This window comes from Trachurus trachurus, assembly GCF_905171665.1.
Source record: "Trachurus trachurus genome assembly, chromosome: 14".
Lineage (NCBI taxonomy): Eukaryota > Metazoa > Chordata > Actinopteri > Carangiformes > Carangidae > Trachurus > Trachurus trachurus.
Window position 1 is genome coordinate 19,246,331 of NC_139903.1, and position 24,184 is coordinate 19,270,514.

The 24,184-nt window shown below is 45.3% G+C and overlaps 1 protein-coding gene across 1 annotated transcript in view; it reads left to right on the forward strand.

Annotated features, from left to right (window-relative positions):
* sgcd (sarcoglycan, delta (dystrophin-associated glycoprotein)) overlaps positions 1-24,184 on the forward strand; it is a 172,669-nt gene that overhangs the window by 71,115 nt on the left and 77,370 nt on the right. The window lies entirely within an intron of this gene.

Genomic DNA, 24,184 nt, shown 5'->3' on the forward strand with positions numbered 1-24,184 from the left:
GCAGATCACATAGATTACACATGGCATTTAATCTGTTAAACAACACAAGACAACACATTAAACTATTTTTGTATAAATAGGTCGACAAACAGTAACACTCATCATAAATAAGAAGAATCACACTTCAAGTACGGATGTTAGTCTCAGCCCCAACTTGATCAGGCCAGCTGAGCAGGCAAAGAACAGTGACTGTTAATTATTAAGAAATGTTATAGCCTGAGGCACAAAAGAAAATGTAGCTCTGTTTTTAGTAAACAAAGGGGGCGATATCGTCGCCCGGCTTGCAGTAGGTTAAATGTGTGGGCAAGGGGGTGCCTTTGGTCACCTGTAACATTCCTTGCCTTTTTTTCCACCCTGTCTTTGTAAATTGCTTCCATACATGGCAGAGTGATGCCCAGCAAGTTATTGGATATGGATACAATTTCTGTAACCCTCTTTTTCTGTGCCTCTGTGGTGTTGTCATTTCATTTCTTAATTTCTTTATTTATTGAATTGGGACAGTGCACATTCATCAACACTGACGCATTAAGCATCAGTGTAAATGTGCCGGACTTAGCACAACTGCTAAATTTCAGCCGTCAAACCAGCAGGTGATACAAAAGGAAAGGATGCTTTCAATAAAAGCACAATAAAACATTTGGAGCATTCTCCTTGCATCATTAAAAGACATAAGTTTCTTTAGGTGGAACATTCTTTGTAGAGACTTTGTGATCAGTCCGCTTGTCCCATTTAAGCTTCAAGCGCAATCCCTAGACATTTATACTAAAAAACTTGTATTGACTTTCCATTGATTAGAGTTACTGAGTTAGGGGCTTCCTCTTTTCTAAAATCGATACACATTTCCTTGGTTTTTAATGGGTTGAGGATAAGGTTCGACTTTTTACACCAGTTGATAAAGTAATCAAGTACTGTGCCATGCTCATTTTCCTCATCATATAAAAGACTGGCCAAGGCAGTATCATCTGCGTACTTCATTAAAAAAAACTACTTTGAAAGATGCTAGAACACAACTTAGTATGTAAAATAGTCTAAATAAAAGAGGGGACAAAACACATCCCTGAGGGGAGCCAGGTAAAAGTGATCCTTCTTTCAGAAAGCGATACTCCTGCTTTGACCTGCTGGATTCTACCACTAAGGAAATCCACAATCTAGGCAATCAGGCCAGATTCAAGTGCAAATTCAGATGATAATACAGTACATTAGCTAATGTTCTGGGCCTGATCCACAAATAAAATCTTAATGTGAGCCTTAGGCTTCTCAAGGTGACTTTGAATTAAGTTCAAAATAGGCGTCATCCACCCCTCTGGATGCTTGATAAGCAAATTGCAGGGGGTCTAAGCTGTGCTGTGTTTTGGACAAAATGAATTTCTTAACAAGACGCTCAAAGCACTTCATTACAAGTGATGTCAGAGCTATAGGACGAAGGTCACTAGGATGACTAGGATTTGGAGTCTTTGGCATTGGTGTAATACAGTAACCACAGTTTCCAAGAGAGCAGGGACAACTTCAGAGGTGATGGTGATGGTGATGGTGATGGAGGACTAAAAAAGGCCTGTGAACACAGGAACTAATTGATCTGTACAATTTTTTAAGACGTTACCTCTGATATTATCAGGACCTGGGCTTTTCCGCATGTTACAGCCTCTGAAACGCTGAAGGACCTGAGACTCCTCAATTATGATGCTTGATGGAGTAGGAGGGGGGCAGGGGGGTAACAGTGGGAGCCTCATCTGCAGGCTCAGTTTCCTCACTCCCATTGAGGGTGAAGGATGTTTTCCCCTGCCCTTATGAAGTATGCTTGTCATCTTTTTTAACTCCCTGCCAAGCCTCTCTGGAGTTTCTAGAAGTTCGAAAGGCCTCTAACTTCAGTTTATAGTTGCTTTCCTTTTCTGAATGTGTTTCTTCAATTTGCTGGTAAACCAAAGCTTATCATCAGAACACACAATGTCCTAGTGGGCAACACAGAATCCACACAAAAATGAATATAGTTAACACTTTCTCAACCTTATCATTGATGTCTGGGGTGTCAAAGACTTCCTATAAAGAGCAGTCAAAACAGCCCTGCAATGCCACGGTGCTTTCATTGTCCCACATTTGAACAGTCTTGACCTGGGGCTTCTCCCTCTCAAGCAGCCTCCGGTAGGCGGGGCGGAGGTAGACCACATTGCGGTCAGATGCTCCAAGTGGAGGAAGTGGAGTTGCAGTATATGTCTTCTTAACAGTTCCAAAACATAAGTCCAGTGAAGTGGCTTTTTCTTCCTGGTGTGGCAATCAACATATAAATAATCAACATACTGATAATAAGTGCGCTGAGACTTTTTGACAGGGCAGTTATTCAAGTCTCCAAGGATGAACTTCGCATCAGGGGAGAGTGCCTCAAGTTTTTGAGACATATTAAAAATAATTTCAGTGGCTTTATTAAAATCAGCCTTTGGATGTATAATATATACTAGGGTAAAAAAGATCTGAGGAAAATTTTCTTGGCAGATAATAGGGTCAGAGTGAGACACACAGCAGTTCTATATCAGGGGTGCACAAACAGTTTCTTTCTCACCTTGACAACCGTGATAAGGGAACAGGCTTTCCCTCGCCAGGGGAGAAACTCAAGCGTTAAATGCAGTGACTTGTGGAATGTCATTTTTGCATAATAATGGTTCTAAACAAAAAACTAACCAGATAAGTATCTGCAAAATTATATTTTTATGATGTGTTTAATGAAGTCTTATATCTTTGATACAAATGTTCGTCAAATAGGCTACACATTGTTTCTTTGTTAATTAGCATATTTAGCACCATCCCATATTACCAAAATGTGTTTGGCAATATCGGATAAAAATTTCAGCTATATCGGGACACTTTAAAAACTGTTAATAGTTGCAATAAAGATTGATCATTGATTGTTTGCATTGTATTATTAATGATTATTATTATCTTCTATGTTTAAAAACTGAACTCAGCACATTATGTTCAAATAAAGAAAAGAATCTGGCTGAAAATGAATGTCCCATAACAGCTGTCCCGTATACCCGAAACTTGCAGAAGGGGGAGAGAAGGGGTCAGTCACGTGACTTCCCAGGGACCTGGCGGTCAAAAGCAACATTCCAAAATGGCCCCGCAACGGATTTTCTATGGACAAACAACCGAGTAATGACTTAAATCATCTGCCAGCAGCTGAGAAAGAAAGATATAAAAACTAATTTGAAGTTATATCTCTCACAGGCTTCGCCCTCTACTGGACTCTATGGGTATATCTCTCCTCCAATCTCGTATGCGCGATGGCCCACTGAAATTTGCATGTACGTAGCCGGCCAGTATGGCGTGCCTACCTTTCCCGCCCTTTAGCGGGCTATATAAGCAGATGCACCGCCAGCTGCCCTCATTCCTTTTTACTTCAGCGTCGGCGAGTGCCCACTGTCACACTAGCTCCAAGGATGGAGTCGCCGCTTCAGGAACAACGCCTCTGCCGGCCTGCCCTAACGGCATCATCGCCCCGGCAGACCTACATCTTCTTTGCTTCGAGCGTCTCGGGAGGAAGCGCGCCACCGCCGGGCTGGAGCAGCGACGGCAGGAGGAGGACGCCGCTCCAGCGTACACCACCTCCACGCCGCCTGATGAAGCTTCGCCGCCCAGACCCGCCTCAGCCTCTGCTGCAGACTCGCCGCCGCTACGAGACGAGGAGGATGAACTCTCCCTCTCCGACGGCTCGACGGTGTTTGGCGCCGCTTCTATCAAGCTCAACTTCCCGTAAGTCATGACGACTGCAGCGGAGTGTGTCGGGCTTCCCCTGCCCCCCCCCCCCCCCCCCCCCCCCCCGAAGCCGGTGAGCCGCCTCCGCGTGTGCAGGGCGAGACGGAGACTGTGTTCCCCGGTGTGCCCCCGCTCGAAGACGCTCTGGCTGTGCTCATTATCCCGCACTCAGCCGGCTGGTCAGGACACAGAAAGCCACTACCACCGCTGCTGCAGGATAAGGACACGCTGGAATATTTTGACAAGATATTCCAGCTGGGCGCGCAACTAGCAGCAGCAGCAAACAACCTCGGTGTGCTGGGCGTAGCAGCGGCGGCTTCACTCCCGCGCGACGCCCCCCCTTCCCCTGACACTATGGAGTATCTCGGCCGGACCATCGGTCAGATGAACAAGACAGGGAGTTGCTACTGCTGCCGGACGAGTGATGTTACTGTCGGTCGTCGGCTCTCGCCACGTCTGGCTAGGTCTCACCGCCCTCCCCAGAAGGGACCGAGAGGATCTTCTGGCTGCACCGGTCTCTTTGGCTCCTCACTACGGTGACGCAGCGGCTAAAGAGGCTGGAGGAGGAAAAGGCGCAGCTGAGCCGTCATCTACCGCTCGCTGTCGCAGCCAAGCAGAAGGGAGAGGTCCAGCTGCCCCGCCGCACGCTACGGCGAGGCGGAGAGATCGCCGCCAGCGAAGAGGCTTCTCCGCGGCGGATCCCCCAGCTGACCCACAGCCGGCCCCAGCGGGCCCGCCGCAGCAACGCCCCGCACGGGACCCCAGCGCGTCCCGTCCCACGGCGGCTCGCAGCACACCCAGGCCGAAGCTCTCCTGGGGCACACAGCGACCTAAGTGACAGTTAACGGGAGGGACGGCACCGGCAGACTGCCTCGCCGCCCTCCCTCATTGTTCATATGGTTCTGTATGTTCTGCTTGTGTTCACTGTTCTGTGGATGTGAAAAATGTTTTTATTAAAACATGTTACTCCACTAACAGAGCAAAAATTCCCCCTCCCACCTCCACCATGCTCCCCGCTTGCCGCGCAGCCCCGGCCGGTGTAGTCACCGCTACACCGTCGGTCAGGCTGCCGGTGGCTTGTGTTACACCGTCACATCCCCGAAGCGGGCCCGGCAAGCTAGCCCCCCCGGTCACGGTTTCACAAGCACACTCACACAACACACCCTCTACCGTCCCCGTTGTGGGAGACGCGGTAGAGCGGAGCACCGTTGTCAACCGGGTAAGAGCTACCGTTGTCCCTCTATATGAGCGCTACAACCGGCGAGGCTGCACAAGAAAACACCGCTCCCCACTGGTTGTAGCGACCACACAGTTAGCCCCGCGCGCTGCTAGCCGACACCGTGTCACTTCCACGGTAGGTCCGGCTCGGCGTGTTGACCGGCTGACGAGCGATGATTGTCACCGCCGAGCTAACGGCTACAGCGGTGACAAGCATCGTTCGCAGCAGCAGGGCAGGGCTGTGTTTCCGGACAATGAGACGGCTGCCTCACGCTCGTTTAACCCGCGCCGCTCCAGTGAAGCGGCCGGGCTAACACGAACTGTCTCCCCGGTAAACAGCAGTGGAGCGGCCAACGTGTTTGACCCTGACCGCTCTGGTCCTGTGACTGTTATTTCCACGGGCGGATCTAACAGCAGCAGGGACGCCATGACGGTGACGTGCCGGGCGGCGGTGGTGCGTTCAGGTGACACCACGCCGGCTCGGACAACAGAGATGCGTTCACGGACGGCCCCGCGAGCTCGGACAACGGGCCTGGTGCGTTCAGGGACGACTCAGCCCTTTCACAGAGGCCCCCCCATGGGCCAAACTCCCGTTTATGACGGGTTTGGCGGCGGAGAGGGCCGAAATTGTGTACCACAGCTTTCTAGAAGCTGCTCCACAGCTGTCTGCACGTCCTCTCACGTGTTTTTACGAAGCATGGCAGAGCAGCTGCGTACTGACAGACTGGCTGGACAGGACCCTCAGACTAGGATATTCTCTCCAGTTCTGCGGGCTCCCAGCGTTCAGGGGCATACAAGAGATGAATCTATCCTCTCAACAAGAGATAGAGTTCCTCGAGGGGGAAATTCAGGACCTGCTATCAAAACAGGCCGTGTCAATTGTCCCTCTTCACGACAAGGAACGAGGTTTTTACTCCCCATACTTTTTGGTTCCCAAAAAGACAGGGGGCTACAGACCCATCCTGGACCTCCGTGCCCTGAACACACGTATCGGTCGCAAAACGTTCCGCATGCTAACCACAAGGAGGCTGCTGGAACTCGTCCAACCAGGCGATTGGTTCTCAACCATCGACTTGAAGGACGCTTATTTTCACGTCGAGGTGGCACCAAAACACAGGAAGTTCCTACGTTTTGCATTCCAGGGAACAGCCTACGAATACAACAGGCTGCCATTTAGCTATTCCCTGGCCCCTCGTACGTTCAGCAAATGTGTGGACGCAGCGCTACAACCGCTGCGCAGCCAGGGGATGAGGGTCTTCTTTTATCTGGACGACCTCATCGTGATGGCCAGGTCCAAACAATGGGCCATTTTTTCACACAGTTCAGTTGATACTTCACCTGACCAAGTTGGGTTTTGCCATCAACTGGAAGAAGAGCAACCCCCAACCAAACCAGCGGGCCGAATACTTGGGGATTGTGCTCGACTCTGTCAGCCTGAGAGCCACTCTGTCGGAGTCCAGACGGACAGCCCTACAGCAGGAGGTTCTCAAGCTGCAACAGGGTCCACGTGTCACAGCCTTGACCGTCATGCAAGCACTGGGGCACATGGCAGCAACTCACCCGGTGGCTCCACTAGGACTGCTGCACATGCGTCGCCTGCAGAGATGGTTCGCCAGCCTACGCTTAGACCTCAAGAGGCAGAAGTTTCGGCTGCTGACGGTCCCCACAACAGTGCGGGGCAACCTGCAGTACTGGGGGTCCCCACGACATTTGTTGACCGGGACACCACTAGGACGAGTGACCTCGTACACGTCGGTGTTCACGGACGCCTCCCTGATGGGGTGGGGAGGCACCTGCCTGGGGAGGGCGATAGGTGGTGTGTGGCCTCCGGGGGAGGACCGCCACATCAACCTCCTCGAGTTACAGGCAGTGTTCCTGGTTCTCCAACACTTCAGTCACCTGTTAAGGGGGAGACACGTGTTGGTGAGGACCGACAATCGCACCACAGTCGCTTACATCAACAGGGGGGGCGACCTCATGTCAAGGGGCGGCCCCCTGGAAGACGAGCGGAGACTGCAACCAGAAGTGGTACAGCAGATCTGGACACGATTCGGGAGGGCAACGGTGGACCTGTTTGCCAACAGGTCGAACACCCACTGCCCCCATTGGTTCTCTCTGAGCCCGCAAGACCATCCACCCTTGGGGGTGGACGCGTTTGCACGCTCCATGGCCAAGAGGGCTACTTTATGCCTTCCCCCCCCTCCGTCTCATTCCCCAGCTACTGGAGAGAGTGAGAGTGGAGCGGCTGAGGGTCATTCTGGTGGCTCCCGACCGGCGGTCGGCTCCGTGGTACGCAGAGCTGACCACAATGATGGCGGCCCCACCATGGCCCATTCCCCAAATCCGGGGGGCGCTGTCACAGGAGGCAGGCGCGATACAGGCGCTGCCGATCCTGGGCCAGTCGCTTAAAGCCTGGGCCCTGAAAGGGACAGGTTAATGCGGACTGGGCTGACTGCGCAGGTGGTGAAAGCCATCCAAGCGGCTAGGGCTGGATCCACCATTGCCTGTTACAGGGCTAAGTGGTTAGGTTTCCAGCATTGGTGCAAAGAGAGGGAAGTGGACCCACTGACATGCTCAGTGGGGGAGACTCTTTCCTTTCTACAGCTTTTGGTTGATAGAGGGCTGTCTCACGCGACTGTTAAGGTTTACGCTGCAGCCATCTCATCATGCCATGAAGGGTTGGGCGGAGGTCCAGTCTTCGCCCACCCTCTGGTAGAACGGTTCCTGCAGGGGGTCAGAAGGCTACGACCAGTGGCACGCACTTCTGTACCACAGTGGGAATTCCTATGAGCCTTTGGAACGCTCCTCCTTAAAGGTGTTGTCGTTCAAGACAGCGTTGCTTCTTGCTCTGACGTCAGCCAAGAGAGTGAGCGAATTGTGTGCCCTGTCAGTCCACCCGAGTTGTTTACTCCTTCGCGGGGACCGCAGTGGTGCCATCCTTAAACCGAACCCCTCCTTTCTTCCTAAGAACATAAGGAGCTCATTTCGGTCCAGAATCATCCAGTTGGAGGCTTTTCCCCCTCCCCCTCATGAGGATTCGAGGGAGGCGAACTGCATCTCCTATGCCCTGTGCGTGCGTTGACTATGTCGACCGAACAGCCACTGTCAGGAACACCGACCAGTTGTTTGTGTGTTATGGTGACGGGACGGCTGGCAGAGCCCTGTCCAAGAAACGCTTGGCGAGGTGGATGTGTGAATGCATCCTCTCAGCCTACAGTCAAGCGGGTCGAGAACCGCCCACTGTGGTCCGGGCGCACTCCACAAGAAGTGTGACGACGTCTACGGCCCTGTTCAGTGGTGCGAGTGTTGAGGACATATGTACGGCGGCATCGTGGTCTTCACCCTGCCCGTTCATAAGGTTCTATCTCTTGGATGTATCAGGCTCCTTCTCCAGGTCTGTGCTCACTGTAGGGTCACAGGACATGTGGAAGGAAGGATGTGTCAAGTGTTTTAAATACTTGATCCCCACAGGGTGTCATGCACCTGCATTGGACTGTGCTCTGCTAGGACACTGTCAATGAGGTGCGCAGGAGGTCTAGGGTTGAGACCCCTGCGAGGTTAGACCACAACTTCACCCAGCCTAGTCAGGTGCTGCTAACTGGGATGAAGTTGGACCCGTTATCACTCCATACGGTGGTTAAGATTAATAAAGTGGTGACTGGGTCTTGGTACCTAACCGGTAGCTGGTGTGGTCAGTGGGCGGAGCCTCTCCCGCGGCAGGGAGTACATAAATCGGGGCTTCGCCTACTGTACCCATAGAGTCCAGTAGAGGGCGAAGCCTGTGAGAGATATAACGAAGGTTACGATATTGTAACCCTAGTTATATTAACACAGGCGGAGCCCTCTACTTAGGGCCCTGCCGCTCTTTCGCCTTACGCTGAAGTTTGGTGGAATGAGGGCAGCTGGCGGTGCATCTGCTTATATAGCCCGCTAAAGGGCGGGAAAGGTAGGCACGCCATACTGGCCGGCTACGTACATGCAAATTTCAGTGGGCCATCGCGCATACGAGATTGGAGGAGAGATATACCCATAGAGTCCAGTAGAGGGCTCCGCCTGTGTTAATATAACTAGGGTTACAATATCGTAACCTTCGTTTTGGGCACTTGTGACCCATATTCAACACCAGCTGCTGTACACGAGCTGTTTAAGATGACCAGTTCCCTGCCGAAGCTCGAGTTGGGCGATGTTTACATTTACATGGTGGAGAATCCATCATCCTCCACCGCTTGCAAGCAATATTTCCGGTGTTATATATAACTGGTTTCTGACTAAAAGCCCCATTTTGTAGTTTTTTGATCTTAAAATAATGTTTCTGAACTCAAGTGGTACGGCAACAGCACCGCCCGCGGCGGCAGCGACATGGTAATGGGGGTCGGGACCGACCGCGGCGCGACGAGGACGATAGTAACGGGACCGGTATTGTTTAGCGTATTTTCAGAGTGTTTTCCATTAGTTCGTAACTTTAACACGACAGGCTTTGTCTTACTGTGCAGTGTTGTGCAGAGTGAGAGTAGTGTGGCGCTGATGTCCGTAGATTGGAGGAATAAGCCAGGCTCACTCACAGAAGCATATTGGCTGCACTAACATGTGAACTGTGGCTTGATTTGTGAATTTGTGACAAATCTGCGGACGGAAGTGCCGCACAGCTGTTGTTTGGTACGGTAACCAGTTAAATCAGACACCAGTTGGGCTATAACACCGGTATTTTTGAAGCAGCAGGGAGCAGTGTGTGTTTTTCTGCCTTGTCCTAAGCCGCGGACAGCAGGGAAGTGGATTGTTTTGACCACCAGGGGGGCGTTCCATACGGACCGTGACGTCACATGAAAATTATCAATAGGGCTGTCGTTTCTAGTGTTGCACCAATACCATTTTGGCCCCCGATACCGATTCCGATACCCGGCTGTGCAGTATCTGCCGATACCGTACCGATACCACACCGTTTGGAAAAAAAAAAATATATATATATAAGAGCTTTTTTTCTTCTAATAGCCTACTCCAGTAGAACTTTTTTATTGCCTACCTGGTAAAAAATGTTTAGTAACACGTTATTTAACCTTTAAATAATGTTGAGGGTCCAATGTAACCCATTTTTACATTTAGGAACAGTAAAAACACCCCAAACATTTTTCCTCTGACTTGACCAACACAATAGATTTGATACATGAAATGGTCTTTCCTGCCACTACACTATGATGATTACTGTATATACATAAATCACAGTAGCATAAACTGATTGGTTGAAAGCAGCCTGTAAACATTAATAAACTCAGTAACCAATCACACAGGCAGCTCCATGTTGTCCATGTGCGATGTTCAGGGACAGGTCTGAAGACAGAGCTCTGAGGTTGAAGTCCTATAATAATGTGACAGTGACAGGTCTACTCTTTAGCTTCGTCTTGACCACATGTCAGCTGATCAGCTGCAGCAGAGGAAACTCCGCTGCTCTCAGCTGCACCGCGACGAGCGCTTTTTTTTTTTTTTTTTAATTAAGCTCCGGTAGCGACCGCGCCGACATAACGTAGCGGGATCTCTATTTAAATGTGTGCGCACCGCACTGAGCAGCGCACTGAGCACACAAGGGAGAGAGGAGGTGAAAAGAGACAACAACACTGTTACTTGCTGTATACTGGCCTCAGCCTGTATCATCGCTAACACACAGAAACCAGTGTGTAACGAGTCTAAAAGCCGCAGACACTGATCACTGCCTGAGGAGTTGTAATGCAGCCTGAACGCAGCTCAAACCGACCCGGTGTCTCAGCACGGCGACCAAGCTTTGATAAACACACCGGATCCACGTCGGGTTGGCAGCTCAGTGTCGGCGGCTTTTTGACTCGTTACTGTGGTCTCTGTGTTTTAGCGATGGTACAGCCTGAGGCCAGTATATGACAGGTAACAGTGTTGTTGTCTCTTTTCAACTCCTCTCTCCCTTGTGTGCTCAGTGCGCTGCGCACACATTTAAATAGAGACCCCGCTACTTTATGTCGGCTTTGCTTCTTTACATTTCACAAAAAACTCCTTGAAAAGGATTGATTAACTGCAATTAATTTAATTGTTTACATCCTTACTTGGCTTGGCATGCACTGAACACGTGTGATCACACAACAGTGAGTGTCGGGCGAGAGAAGACACAAGGCGCAGCGTTCATATTAGTTATCAGTAAATGGCATCGGTGCGTCATTTGTTTGTACTCGTCGACACCGATGCCAGCATTTTAGTGCCGTATCGGGCCCCCTACCGATACTAGTATCGGTATCAGTGCAACACTAGTAGTTTCTAAACAAATAGTGAGTACGGTAACCACTTTTTGTGGTGATTTGGTAATTCTACCAAAAAGTGACCCATATTACCTGACTTCACCAAGTGTATAAAAATCCCCAAAACAGACAAATTGGCCACCATAGTGCAGGATCCATAGTTGCTGTTTAGTATTGGGAGGCGCAAGACATAAAAACGGACACACAAGTAAAGTGAAAGCTGCTATATGTAGCTATAGAAACGGGGACCCCGTTCCCAGATCCCCGTTTCAATAAAGGATAAAAACTAGTTTATAATGCTAATGATCAACTCTTATTTCTTGTTTAACTTTTACATCTCCTGTACATTGTACTTAAACTGTCACTTTTCATTATCATGAAACCACACAACACCACAGATTGAAAGAACAGACAATGAAACAACAAACAAAATGGATAATATAAAAGTTATCTACAAACATACAGATGCACAGTCTAGGAGCAAGCAAACATAAACAATTAGGAACAGATATACTATTGTAGCTAGAAATTGGAATTGGATTGTAGTGTAATGAGTTGTTTACTGATCCTGCATGGATGCAGGTACAGGTGTGATGCCGTCTTTCTTCCTGGCACCAGTAATTATTAGCAGGATCAGCAGCCACAACTGAGTCAAAGACAACTGGCTGGCGTCCAGACAGAGAGTGGTGCAGTCATCCAGCCGAGAGGAAATGTGAGACGAACTTCACATCATTAAGAGAGAGTAGTGCTTCGATTTCTTAGCTGGAGCAGAAACCTTTTACAGCAGCGTTTATTTGTTGATCACATTTAAAAGCTGGATCAAAGCTAACAACGACATTCATAGATTTCATGGCATTACTGCTGAATGAAGGTACTTCCTGTATGTTGGTGAAAGTCTGGCTGACGTGCTACTAAAAAGCTCTGTTCTCTGCTTCCTCGCTGGGAGCCTCTTGGACAGCTTAGGTTTAGAAAGCCGTAGCTTAAAGTGGATGTAAAACCCAAACAGAGAGAAGGACAGCTTTTTTTTTAGATTCATCCACATTATGGTTGACATGAACTCTCTTATAACTTGTCCCCTCCTCTTTCCCAGCTTCTCCTCCAGATTTGCACACTTGTTTTCACAAAACACGCTCCTCTTCCTCTCTCTTTCTTTCTCTTCCCCCGTTCCCCCACTTGCATTTGCCATTGTTCGTATCATTTGCACTTCAATACATCGTCTTTCTCATTTTCTCTTTGCTCTTATCTTGCTCTCTGTGTGTATCTATCTATTTTGTTCAGTCTTATCTTTCCCTGACTTTATCAATACCCCCACCCCACCCTCAACTCCTACCCTTCCTTTCTTTCATCTTTCATTCTCGGGTTCTCACACCACCTTCCCCCATCTGCTTTCCCATCCCACTGATGGATGATGCGCCGCTACGTCGAGGGCCTCAATCAGAGAACCGGGGGTTCGCTGTGAAGAGCAATCTCAAAGCCAATTCCACTGATAGCCATCACAGGGCTTTGCTACATGACGTTGCAGCTATCACCTGTGGAACGAGAGAAAGGGAGTGCACTGCCCCAGGTGCTGCTGCGCTCAGACACTGGGACAGAGGGGAAAACTTTTTTTTTTTTTTTTACTGTTGTTGTTGTTCTTGTTATCAAACAGATCAATTGAAAAACGTATTAGTTTGGAATTCGGCCATTTTGACACTTGGCAGCCACAGTGGGCCAACGAGGGCTGATTCAGAGAGCATTCACTGTTCCACCATAGCAAGATGCACTGTTGTCGCTGGATGGTGCTTCATTTTACTCTCTTAAGTTTTTGGGAAAAGGCTTGCAGGTGGTCACAGCACTCTGTCATGGACTCATTTGCATTTGAAGCTCTAATGCAGGCTTTGCCAGTGAATAAGAGAATAAAGGAGAGCACAGCTTCTCCTTGAATGTTGTGTGTTTACCTGTGGCAAACACACTGCTTGGTTTTTACCTCTGACACACTTGTCAGTGTTTTCTGACATGTGCTGGAAGGAGTTGAAATGTTTAAGCTGCCTGCAGGCTAAGATTTACACAGGCTGTAATTTAATGTGGGAATCTGCAATGCCACATTATTTACAATTCCTTTTTTTATAATGCTGTCACGGTATCTGACTCTCTGTCATGGAAACACAAATCGATTCCCTCAACAAAGGCGGCCGTAGGACGTGGCACCAAGCAGTCTGTTAAAACGTGTTCAGGCATCTTGTTGGCAACAACCTGCGGTTCAGATTTTGATGAATTTTACTATTTTTAGCAACATTGGGACAAATGTCTTTCACTGTATTCAATATTCAGTATTATCATGGGGTGTTTTTTTGTGTGTGTTTTATTCATATATTTAAGTATATAAATATATATTGCTTTTGAGTTTCAAGATTTGCATCAGTCAATTTTCAAGTATTTACATAAAGAAGATGATGTCTGTTTCTCGCCAGCTCCAGAAAAGAACAGTATTAAATATATAAAATACTAATAAAAAACTGAGTAAGTACTTGCAGCAAAACTAAAACAAGCTAATACATAAAAAAATAAATTGCCACACCTTCAGAGAGAAAGTGTAGCAGCAGGTTTTAATAGATATTTCATAGTTATTTTTTTAAGATGCACCCAGACAGGTGACTAACTGTCAACGTTATCAGTATTGATATTAGATTATAAAGAAGCTCAACGTGACAAAAACATATTGCATATGGCAAGAAATATATAAAATACAGTTAAAACAGACTGCACTTACAGCAAACAAGCTGCTGTCAAGGGATTATCTTACTAAAACGCTGTTCCAGTTATCAGAAGGCAAATGGCAAAACTGCAGGTCCATGAAGTGATGTATCAGAGTTAGCGACGCTATTAACCCATCCTCTCATTAAATCATCCCAGGGGATTTTGGGATTTGCAACAGAAAGCAAACATTTATTTGCAGTGTTTGAGCAAAAAATTAAAAGTCAAGAAACATGGATGCATAGTATTTATCACAAACCTGGCACATTGTTACCAGCTGCTACAACATAATGTGAAGTATAAAGTGAAACTCAGCAACTCTTTTTAACCACTGACACTCTTGGTTTGTTTGGTCATTTGGGGCCAACATACTTGATCAGCTTGAATGTGTCATTAGTTTTGGTCTGTGTCAGTTTATCTTCCCGGGAAGGAGAGCCAGCCAGGTTCACACTAGACCTTGGTCCCTGTGAAGGACTCAAACCATGATGGTGGGACGGTTAGATACAGCGTCTAATCAGGGACCCAGCGCCACTGTGCTATTTGAGGGTTTGTAGACCACTAAGCTTTATATCAACTCCGGGCTGTCTGTGGATTGTGAAAGTGTCAAACTGTGGCTTTCGCACTGTGGAATTTTATATCAGCTGCAGAACATAATAGGATGTTTTATTCTTTATGGCAGCATCACTGCTGCACTTTTTGTTCTGTCTCGGCCTCAAGGAGCAGGTCCAAATCACTGAGAGAATAGTATTATTCTGTTTTCACCTCCTTCTATCACCACAGTTTTTTTTGTTGTTTTTGTTTTTTTTAGATACACTCATGAGACAAATGTGAAAGTCAGGTGGCCAACAAAGTGGATATCATCAAACCTCAAGGCATATTTTACACTTTGCTATATTTTATTTGAACTGTTGATCCCTAAGAAAACAAAAACATCTCAATGTAGTTTTACATCTCCTCTCTCAGGTTTCTCTCTGCAGCTCGAGCAACAGAGAGTTAGAGTTATCAATAAAGAAAAGCAAATTTCAGGTAAAACACTCTGCAGGGACTGTGACTTCACAAAATTACAAAAGTCTTGGTGGTTTTCAGGCTCAGTGTCTGAATACAGGCTGTTTGCATTTCTCTGTGGACTGAGGCTTTGATACTTTCACAGTAGTAATATAGAACCTCGACCTGATCTATGATTGCACTACGCATGCACATCTACCTTTTGTGAGACCTTAAGTAACACTGAAGGCAACCTTTTGTTGTGTGTAGGATGGGAATTGTCTTGTCTTTTCTAATCTATGAAATAAATGAGTTTCACTTCCCATGATAAAGAATGTAGACCGACTTCTCCTTATAATTGATTGGTATACAGTAAGTGAGCTGAGACAGTTGATTGTTATAGTCAGGATTATTCAATAAAATGATGCAAACCTTATTTCTACAATATTGGACCTTAAACCTCTTAAACCTCACTATCTTTATGACTCATAAAATATCTACATAATGTATGGATAAATACATTAATTTATGTATAAGGAAATTACAAAATATAGCAACATAATAAAAACAGAAGTTTAACAGAGAAGAATTCGACCACTTTAACAATGTTAAACAGCTTTTGGCAACTTGTCTTTCTTACCCTAAGGGCACATTCTGCAGTTCACAGTACATTTCTCATTCTCTGAGGTAAATGTCCAAACCCTTAACACCAAGTCCCAGAATAACTTGACTGTGTGGGAGTACATAAACATAGATTTATACCTATAACCATGCAGACGTGTGATTAGGTGTCTTGTATGCAAAGGTCTGACTCGCCCTCTGTAATATTTTCCACTGAGTATTTAGACGTCTATATTTGCTCTAGCCTCAGGTGGCGGCTTGATGCATATCGATGCAGGCGCTCAATAATGGGCCAAGAGCTTTACATTATTGACAGCAGCGACGCCCAGCTCTGTGAAGATGTTGACTCCAGAGGGGGCGGAGGTAGACAACAGACGGTATAGATAGAGAAACAGAGGTGGGCAAGAGGACAGATATGAGCAAGGATGATTCAAAGATCCAGTCTTCAGTCAGTCCTTATATATGGCAGCACTTCCCTGCCGGCTGCCAAACCCACCCCACCACCACCACCCCCTCTGTCCCTGCTGTAGCACTCACAGCTGGACCAAATAAATCTGGAGCATCACAGAAGGAACTGAAGGTGCAAATGTTATTTACAAGACAGACGTTTTCTCCTTTGCTCACCCACTCTCAGAAAGCCAGGTAAACAGCAGCAAGCCGCATACACACAGACGCGCCGTCCAGCAAACACACAGAACGCACACACAGTCACTGCATACACACTCAGTCCACACACACCAAGCCCAAGTACACAACAAAAACACACACAAACACAATAAATTCTCAATAACTATCAAGCTAACAGAGTAGTGACCGTGGAGGCAACGCTGGGCTGAGTGTAGATCAATTTAGTCCTTGTTGGAGCAAATACTAAAGAGAGAGAAAGAGAGAGGCTGAGTAAGGAAGAAAGAGATTAAGGAAGGAGAGAAAGGGCTGATGGTGAAACTTGGGTATATTTGCGATGAATTAAGTCCAAATCTCTCACAACTTCAGACAAGCAACGGGAGAAGAAGGACTCAACGATTCATCTCTGAGAAGCTGCAGTGATCAATACTTTGTTCTCACTGCTCTGAATGGTGGTATGGAACAATACAGAGGTGATACCAAGCACGGATGGATGGATGGATGGATAGATGGATCTTACCTAAGGACAGCGGTTGAAAGTTTTCCAGCTGGCACGTTTATTGTAGGGTTGATTGATTTGGTAGATGGATGCATGGATGTTTTTTGAAATATCTCACCCAAGCATTGAGGTGGAAAGTTTAACTTGAACGCACCATTATAGACGAAAGAACCGCAGTGTTGAATAACTGAAGAGAGAACACAGTGGACGGATGGATGGACGGATTGCATGAAACTATCCTCGCAATAGATTTTGCATTTCTTGCTGTGATGTAAAGTACTGTAGCTTCACCAACTTTTCGACTTGATATATCAATTTCGTACTTTACTTCCCTTAAATATTAAGTTGTGACTTTAAAAAAGGTCAGAACATGAATAAAATATTTACGGATTATTATTCTCTGGGTGACATAAACACTGTGTTCATGCCAAATGTGATAGCAGTCTGGCCAACACTTGTTGACGTGCATTAACTCACTTGGCTAAAGGTCAAACATCAGTGGAACCAGCCACTTATGAGTACAAATCCAAATATTCATGGTGTATCTGTCTGAGTGACTGAGCGGTGTTATTGAATTGTTTTTGGTGTTGTTGCGATGGCTGTCGTCCGAATCATGCCGTCATCTGCTATTTGTCATTTTGCACTGGCAGCAAGTTATTTTGAATTTCATGCCTGTTGAATTGAAACACCTTGATGGAATGAAGTGACAGGGAAAGAAAGAGAGGGAGCGAGGGACAGACCAGAGGGGGAAAAAACAAGTTGCAAGAGGAAAAGAGTGAAAGACATCAAAGGAGGTTTAAAAAATGAAAGAAGACGGGGAGAAAAAGGAGCGGGATAAGTTTAATCTGAAGCTGACAAACAGGATGATCAGTGGGAACGACTGAAACAAGGGAGAGGATTTTCAGAAGTTGAAAGACAAGAGGGTGAATAGGAGGAGCAGGAGGAGAGGACAGGGAGGGGGGGGAGAGGTGAAGATGCACACCTGAGTATTCAAAGGCCTCTGTCCTGGTGAGAGCCATCCTGAATTATTCATGGCTGGTTCGCTGAGCCAGCTGTAGCACCAGAAAAAGAAAAAGAAGAAATTTTGAACATGAACTGTGGAAATGTGCTCAAGGGTTTTGGTTTTGTCTGGTTGCAGTTTTGAAGTGAGATTGTGAGTTCATTAGTGAGTTGCGCCCTTCATCCAACTTTTGCAGTATTTTGCTTTTATTTCATAATCAAAATGAAATCAAATAATTACAGAAAGAGGATGTAGAACAAGTGATGTTTAAGTGTGATTCAATGTGACCTGTTTTCTGGAAGAACATAAAAGAGCAGCAGAAGAAATGTTTTCTTTGTGCCTCATTGTCACTATTCCTGTCATTACTGCATGCGGCTGCTGGCAGGCGACTCAGACAAACAATCAGCTTCACTCTGCTTCGGCCCCCACTGCTGAGTCATTCAAACCCAGGCTGTGAGCGAAATCACCCCCTCATTCACTCATTCACCTCCCCGTGTACCTCAGATGCCGTAGTAAATAGAGACGCTTATGAATCATCGTCATTTTGTGTCATCACTGACAGGTGTGGAGCAGATAGAACGTCCACATCCCATGGGCACTAGACACTCGCACTTATATTTCACTCTCAGATAAAATGGCGGAGTAGTTTATTGTTTGTATTATCACCGTGGTGGAGTTGCTTCATGTCCAAAAGCACTCCTCCATTCCGTGTTGCATTAGCAAGAAGCAGTTTATGTGTGAGGAACACAGTCATTTTGTGGAATTGTTGAGGACAGTTTTATTGTGAATACATCTAGAAATGACACACTTTCTTTTTAAACACAGTTACAAAGTGCTTTACAGTTGAGAATAAAAAAGTATAGACACTAACACAACAAATTAAAAGCAGATTATCATTGAGTACCCTGTAAAATCCTTTGGTCGCTTGTGGCAAAGGCTGTGTCCCATTTAGTTTAATCCTGGACTCTAGAACAAACAGCAGAGCCTCTGCCTGAGGATCTCAAAGAAGGCCACAGTTCATAAGGGGTTAAAGGGATAGTTCACCCAAAATTCAAATTTCACTCATTATCTACTCACCCTCGTGTCGACTAAGGGCTGGGAGAAGTTTCAGAGTCCTCCATGCCTTCTCTGAGTTACAGCGGGGCTCCGTGCAGCACTGCATGTCCATATGACGGTTGCGAATGGGCCTCACTTTTCTTCGTCCAAAAAGACACACCAAAAAAACATCCAAATACCTCCATAGTGCTCGTCTGTAATGTCCCTCTTGTATTGAAGCCCCAACATGAGAAATTGTTCCGAAAAAAATTAAATAAGTCTATGTTTTAAGGTTGTTTGTAGCGGAAGCTCCCAGTGTTGCTCTGCCGGAATCTCGTGTGATTTGCGGAGCCGTGAACTGGGTGTCAATGCAAATCGCGCAAGATTTGCACAGACACAGGCAAAACAGTGAACTGAGACACTGGGAGCTTCCACTCCCAGTGTGGGTGAGTGAGTGAGGGTGAGTAGATACTGTAATGAGTGAAATTTGAATTTTGGGTGAACCATCCCTTTAAATGGTTGGAGATATAATCTGGAAGAGCCTTGATCCACTTTCGAAAGTTTGTACTGTATAACAATCAAATATAAAGGTGTGGGTTAGACAAAAGCAGGTACAACAACTTCTGCATCCTTAAAATGTTGAATTGGTCTAATGTTAGCAACACTTTTAAGGTGAAAAATACATAATTGCACAAGCTTCGTGACTGAAGTTGCTGCCAAACAATTCACCAAGTCTCGCAACAGGCTCATCATACAGTGACAGGTGAACAATAGTGTGCCTAATAACCTTAGGGCACACTCTTTAGGACACTAAGTTGAAGTGACAGAACACATACAGTAGTTCCTGTATAAGAGGCAGGTCGAGATTTTTTGGACGCAGCCCTGGTCTGTGTTGGTATTATCATTCTGTCTCTGTCTGTGGTGCTGAAACAATCTCCTCATTTCTCTTTAGCCCTGAAAGCTTTTTGCTCTCTTTTGGAGACAGTTGCATTGCATGTTGGGATTGTAAGCAGGAAGTGGTGCACATTTGTATTGTGGCACTGTTGAAGGAACTTATATATTTTAGATACTAAAATGGCAATGATGTATTATACTACTGTATGTACTGTAGTGAACAGGTTGTGATTTCAGTCACTCTCTGTCTCAGTGGCCTATATTGTATGTTTGACTCTATAATTCACTTCTACACTGTGCCACTCAAGCGGTCAGTATTTATTCACTGACCCATTATGAGTATGTTACTGTAACAAGGACGGAGGGAGGAAGTGAAAAACCTTTACTAACACTCCGTCCCTACTGATCATCACAAAGCTGTTTTGTTTTATTTCTGTCTTTTTCCTCATCATGTTTTATTTTTTTTTTTGGCTTTCACAGTTATTTTCTACAGTTTCTCCCCGCTGGTTCTCCACAGTAGCTGTTCGGAGACTCTTAAAACTTAAACGCCTCCATTATTGGATTGTTACTGCCCCATTGTAACACTTGTGCCACTGTCAGTCTTAAATTTGTTCTGGTTCACAAGAACAGAACTGCGTTTCAAGAGCCAACATGAGCTGAATTATGTGAACTCTGCTTCTTTGTAAGTGTGTTATGGCTTTATCTCCATGTGTGTTGGAGAGGCGGAGATATGGACACAGGCGCAACATTAGTTTTCAGCCATTATGCAACCTCGGTGATAATCCAGACTCAGATATGAAAGTAGCCAGCGGGAGGAATCGCTGTGTGAAGAGGGACCACGTGTGCTTCTGATAGGAATCAGCCTGTCCACGAGGACTAGTTTTTAAGAATATTCTGCTCCATGGAGGGAACAGACATCTCCTTTTCTTACAGTCTCTTTTCATCATCAACATGTCGGATATTGACTTTAAGTAACGTCCTCTGACAGGCCTGCTGATTTCCATCCAGGAGATCATTCACAGTTGCAACACGTCCAGGACTCAGCCCTCACCCACCTCTCGCTATAATGGTGCCAGAATTTCGATATGTTTTACACAGCAGGGCGGGGGGGGGGGGGATTACATGGGGGAGGCTTGAAAACTATCCTCGGTTACTTTGGGATTTCAAGGTATCTTGATCTCCATTTGCTCGTCAGAACCCCGGGGATCAAAAAGACGGCGGGAAAACAACAAAGTCTTTGCAGGAAAAGATCACATAGGAAGATAGCTGGCTTTTCTCTCTCTCTCTCTCTTTCTCTTTCACTCTTACGCCTCCTATCTTTTGAAAAAAATCCAGCAGGTGATCTCATATTATATATATATAATGACCGGATGGAATGTGAAGCGTCAGCCTGGCGAATCATGTCTGAATCAAAGTGGTCCCTGAGCCAGTCTCCTCTCGCTAAATCTCCTCTTATCATCCCCGGTTGATATCCGCTGGTCTGTAGCTGTTCTGGTGTACAAGCTGAGACAATGGAAGACGCTGTACTGTAACACTGCTGCAATACCTCTGACTCACTGCCAAGTGACTGATTCCCTGCTTTTTATAAGATAACAGGGGAAAAAGGGCAATAACAAACACTGTATATGAAAGACAGTGGTTGTTTCTCAATCTGCTTTGTAACAGCAGTTTCTGGCCAAGCACTGTTCAGTCCAAGTCCACATCCAGCCAAGTTTAGATCCAATATCCAGAGGTTTTCTTACTTTATCGAGGATCTATCAAGATGCTGCTTGTGCAGACTTGGGACAGCTAAATATCCCAGAATGCATTTCACACCAAACAGCAGAGATTCTGGGCCAGACTGAAAGCTGTCATTAGGTTTTGACTTTCTTTCAGGCAAGAAAGTGATCATTCAGATAAAAAAATATATATAGTCAGTTTATTCAAATGACCCCTTTGTGGAAATTTGAATTTATTCCTTGTATAGCCTATACCTGTATTTGTTGCTGGTAGTTAGTCTAAAAGATGAAGCTAAACAAAAAAAAAAAACTGATTTGCTGAGACATCCCTGATTACAGTATACAGTACTGTATGTACAAACAGCATACTAAGTAATCAACAGAAATCTAAATTAGTTTTGTGTTGGATGTGACAAGTATTGGTCCTTTGACTGATTGTGTTGTTTTCATTATTTTAAATAAGTTTATCTCAGTACAGTCAGATAGAATTTTGTTGAAGTGGATTCATATTGCAGAAAGTCCTCCTGTCCTCTAGACTGTAGACTTTTGAGGTGAACTTGCAAAGTTCAGCCTCCCATGTATGAGAGTCCAAATGCTCTTGTAGCCTCTAGGCTGCTGCAACACTAATTTATTTACCCATTTTTTAAATGAAATAATATTCACTGCCTGCTGTCACCTTAAAATAACTCACTTTATTTACAAAAACACAACATGCATAAGCATTTGCTGTTTTGCGTCGATTAAAAATGAGCTCAGCTTCCACAGAGAGAAACTAAAATTATCCTTCAGGTCCCAATGATTAGAGACGGTAAAACAACACAGTACAAATTGCAGACGTGTTAACTTTTGTTTTGATGAAATAATAATTAAGTTCATACTGTAAAGACGCTGAGAACCAAACTGGGGTCAGTGAGGTGAATTAAATCCTTCATAACTCGATGATGAAGTGACATCTCCTGCATGTGAAATGACATTACCCCCTTACACATCACTGTCACATCTCTAAACAGTATTTTGTTTCAGCTGAGACTGTTACATTTAATAATTACGTATAATAAAATCCCTCCTCTTAGATGAAAATACCTCTCACAGTCTGCAGATACACTTATTCAATCTTTAGATTTCATGCAACCCGCATATAAATGTAATATATGACGTACAGTATATTTTCCTTTTTTAAGAGTAATGTTTCTATGTACAGTAATCTGTTACAGCTGTGCTGCATGTGTTGTCCTCCCAGGTTCCGCCCCGCCTGCACCTGCATTAGGCCTCACATATAAGCTGGAGGCAGATGTGCAGTGGTGCCAGTGGGCCAGCAGACAGCTCTAGAGTGTGTGTGTGGGTTGAGCCACCAATGGTGGCCTTGCTTACTTCCTGTGGCTGGGAGGGTGTTTGGTGTCAACTTTAGTTTAGTTTTTTAGTGAGTATATGATAGCTATATATAATAGCCTACGTTGTATTTAAGTTGAATTAATTAACAATCATAAATTGATATCTGGTTTTCCCTTACTCCCCAGATCCCCTAGACACGGTGACATAATACCATCAAGAGGGAATAAGTCATTATCACATCTGGATAGATGAAGATAGTTCATAACACAAAGAATATATGTAATTATATTATTAATATCATATGGTCATTTATATTATCATTATGTTATAATTCTATAATGAACAACATATGCGACGCATATTACTGTAAATATGCACGTCTAAATATGTATATTTGCGGCATTGACATGCTTTTACGTGACATCTAGAATTATACACACATAAAACTACATTTTAATTAATATATGAAGTTGCCCAATTTCCCAACAGGTTCCTGGTCCAAGTACATCTGACATCTCCAACTTAATATGTTCCACCACAGGTTCTGTTTATATATGCAACATGTACACTATGCATGCTAATGGATCAGTTTGTAATACTAATTCACAAGTCAAACCACAGCATTAAGAAAGATTAAGAGATTAAGGCATCTGATTAATGAGATGGTTTAATGAGCATAAGACGCTCAATGTACAGTGCACGGTGAGTTTCTACATGGTAGCACTGTAACATCTCATCTCACTCCATCAGGTGTGTGAGATTATAAGTTTAATGTTTCCCACGCGTAGTCATACCGCACACAAGGATAAAGAACCAGGTGTTTCTTATGAAGCTGCAGGTGTCAGAAATAAAGTGGCAGGTGTTGGACTTGTGTTCACGGATCTGCACCATATTGGCAGGAAACACATGATGAAAGAGTGAAGAGTCTTGGCTCGCCCACAGGCACTGACTCATTCTTGATGATGCGCAAGAACACAAATCAGGAAAATCTAAATAAAACTTTACCTAAGTTAGCCTCAGGACATTGTACCTGTCGGTGACAGCTTCATCTGAGCCTGTAAAAATATCTTCTTCTGTTGTTTCATAACTTATTCAATCAATAAGTCAGTGTTTATTGTCACAACCTGAATGTGATATTTAAAAGAGTTTTCTACACCTGGACTTGTTGGTCATCTATAACATGTTTAAAAAGAAAATGTAAAGAAATCAAATTCTATTGAGCCTCTCACTAAGCAATTAATGCAATTATCCAGTCAGCCAGTCATGTGGCAGCAGGGCAGTTCATATAACCATGAAGATACAGAAGCAGGAGCTTCTGTTAATGTTCACAGCAAATATCGTAATGAAGAAAATATGTGGTATTTGGTTATAGCATAACTTCTTAGCTGGTGGTGTTTTCATACACAGTTAACAGAGGCCAGAGGAGAATGATCCCACTGGTTGTTGCTGTCACGATTAAACATTTCTAATGCTGTCTTACAACAGCATAATGCTCTGTGTCACAAAATAAGAGCTTGAATTCGGT